We start from the raw sequence: 3,063 nt of genomic DNA on the forward strand, positions 1-3,063 counted from the left end.
GGGCGAACGGTGACTCCAAGTCGTGATCCCGAGATTTGACTTTAAAAATCAAATAACCCTGGAACAGTGAACTCGACGAGGAGGATGTGAACGTACCTCGTGCCACTGCCGTACGATTATGAAGGGTGAAAAGGCTAGGTTGTAAGTGCTGTCCATCTTGAAGCCCCATTTTAAAGAACAGAACAATAAACACCCTCTCTCCTTGACCCGGAGCAGGGGATTGCCTGCGTCTGTCAGAGAGGGTCACGTCACCTGCACCGTGACCCACCAGGGTTCAGCCATTTGAAATCGGTCCTTCCTCTCGAGGTGACTAAAACTCGCCAATGACAGCAGGTTGTAGGCGCTGTCATTCCCGTCAAGGAAAGGCAGGGAGAATTTCAGCGTTTCAAAGCATACCCTGTCCCCCTTTCACAGCAAGTACCAGCTGAATTATGTGTAATTTCTGAATCGGCTTTCTCCCGGAGTCACTTCACTTCTCTCTCTTGGTGGTGGTGGTGGGGGGGGGAGGGCAGGGCGCGCCGTGGGGGGGAGGCGGGGCGGCACTTGGAACCAGCGCAGAGCAGCTAAGGCTGTTGCCAAATCTTTCTGTCGGTGCCCACGCATGCAGACTGTGTGTGACCCGAAGGATGTACAGCATCCCACTGAGGGGTGAGGGTGGGGGAGTTTCCGGTGTGTAAGCCTGCGTTCAGCAGGCATAGGGGAGGAGAAACGATGTTCCCGCCGCTATCCCCCTTCTGAGTCCTTGGCTGAGCCCACCCCGGCCCGGTAACAAAAAGACAGATCCAGAAGAGAACGACAGAGAGATTAGGAACGCGTGCAAGGGCACGTCACTCGGGGAGAAGCCTAAAGCGGAAGTCACTCGAAGTGGCGGCTCTGACTGAATTCCAGCTCCTAGAGCACGTCACACCACGGACAATCCAGTTGTAGCGAAATGACAGGAGAAAGGAAAGCGGCTCTAGGCTTCCGAGGCCAGCCACCTGTGGGAAGGTCAATCAAGAGATGGGAGGAGTCAAGGTTTTGTTTGAAACAGAGTCCTCCGGGCTAGCGTCTGGGCTGACAAGCGTCCTCCTGGTTCAGGGAGGGCACCTTTCCCGTGGGAGCTTCATCTCCCGATTTCAGGTCAGGACGACAAGGGAGAGGTCCCGTGCCCTTCTCGCGCCCGCTGTTTCTCAAGGCCAGGGCCTCGAATTCCAAAGAACCCATGTGCCAGAGCGGGTCGATGTGGGGGCAACCTATTCCGGCTCCCTGACTTCACAGGGAAGACTGCTCTCTCCTCATTCTAGGGAAAGCTCCCAAACCACCGTCACCCAGTACGGTCCACCTACACCAACCGTCCCTCCCTCCTTTCGAAATAATTTCTGCAGTGGCAGAAGGACGGACATGCCACACACGCCCCCCAGTCCACCTTCACCTCCACCCCCACCGTCTGCTTCCTTGAGGGCCGAAAGCGCTGCGTCCGAGAACGAGAACGGAACGGGACTCGGAAACATTCTAAAGGGATGACTCGGGCCTGCCTGTTGAAAAAAGCACCCTGCCGTTAATCTGATTGGTCTTTCCCCGGGGTGAGTGTGTGTGTGGGGGGAGGGGGCGTTGTTAATTTTGAGGTGATGCGAATGTCCTGGAAATAAATACATATTGGTGACGGCTGTGCCACTGTGTGAATAGACTCCCAAGGCCCACCGGCTGGTGCACTTTTTAAAGGCTTGATTTTACAGGACGTGACCTCAATTTTCAGAGTGATGAAAATTAGGTAGGTGGGTCGGTCTGCAGGTAGTCGGCTGGTCGGTGGGTCTCCCTACCTTTATCACATACACACATAAAGGGAAGAGACAGACAGACGGAGACGGAGACAGCTAGTTCGTTATCGACACTGGGCACAGACATTCATCTGAGTGCTCTTACCCGTTCCCCAAGCTAATAACGTCTGTGTAGATCAAGATCACCCACATAGGAGAACCAGAACCACTTCCCAACAAGCAAGAGGGTCGGTGGGCCTCCACCTCCACCTGCACCTCCACCTCCACCACTGGCATTTGGCAGAGGAGTGGGAAAGCCGGATGGTGGCAAAAAAAGGAAGGCCCATCCCGACGAGAGGTGTTTGGCGTGTGGAAAAGCTGGAGGCGGGCTGACTAGAAGAAGGGTGTCCTATGTAACGGGGGGAGCAGATTTGCTTTCCTCTTTGCTCCCAAGTTGGGTGGGAGGGAGAGGTCCTAAGTCAGGGGCCCAAATGAGGACAGCCGTCAGTTGAGTGGTGACCCTGAATCTCTGAGCGTTTTGGGCCCATCGCCGCGGAGGTGTGCTTTGGGCTTTGCAGCCCGAAAGCCCTCCTCCTGTGAGTTTTCCGCCGGACGCCTTTTGTGGAAAGAGAAACTCGATTGTGCTGCCTGCCTGCCTCCGTCCCTGCCAGCCTCCCTTCTTTCCTCCTGCTCCGTTCCCTCCCCCCTCCTCGCTCTAGCTCTCTGAATACAAAGTAAGGACAGTAATTGTTTTTTTCTGTTTTGACATTTTTTACTTACTTACTTACTTACCTTTTTAATTATTTATTTATTTATTTATTTGTTTGTTTGTTTGTTTGTTTATTTATTTATTTATTTATTTCCCCCAAAGCCCCAGTAGATAGCTGTACGTCCTAGTTGCACATCCTTCTAGTTGCTGTACGTGGGACGCGGCCTCAGCGTGGCCGGAGAAGCGGTGCGTCGGTGCGCGCCGGCGATCCGAAACCTGGCCGCCAGCATCGTAGCGCGCGCACTTCACCGCTGAGCCACGGGGCCCGCGCAAGGAAAGGACAGCCATTGTGATAGCTCCATTTAGAGACATACGCCGACGCTACCAAGTGTCCGCGCCCTGCATTTTTCTGTATGTTACCAATTTCTCTCTCCAGGCCTTGTCTAGTGGCATGCGGCAATCTTCGTCAATGATAAAAATTATTGTCGGAACCACCATGACAACCCTGCACCTCCGACTGCCCGCCGGAGTGCTTCCCACACCTCACTCCCAGCGCTCACCCCCACCCCGCCGGCCATCCTCTCTCCTGTCTTCCCCCTTGCCGGCCCCGACCGGCCC

This window comes from Diceros bicornis, unplaced genomic scaffold (assembly GCF_020826845.1).
Source record: "Diceros bicornis minor isolate mBicDic1 unplaced genomic scaffold, mDicBic1.mat.cur scaffold_1082_ctg1, whole genome shotgun sequence".
NCBI lineage: Eukaryota > Metazoa > Chordata > Mammalia > Perissodactyla > Rhinocerotidae > Diceros > Diceros bicornis.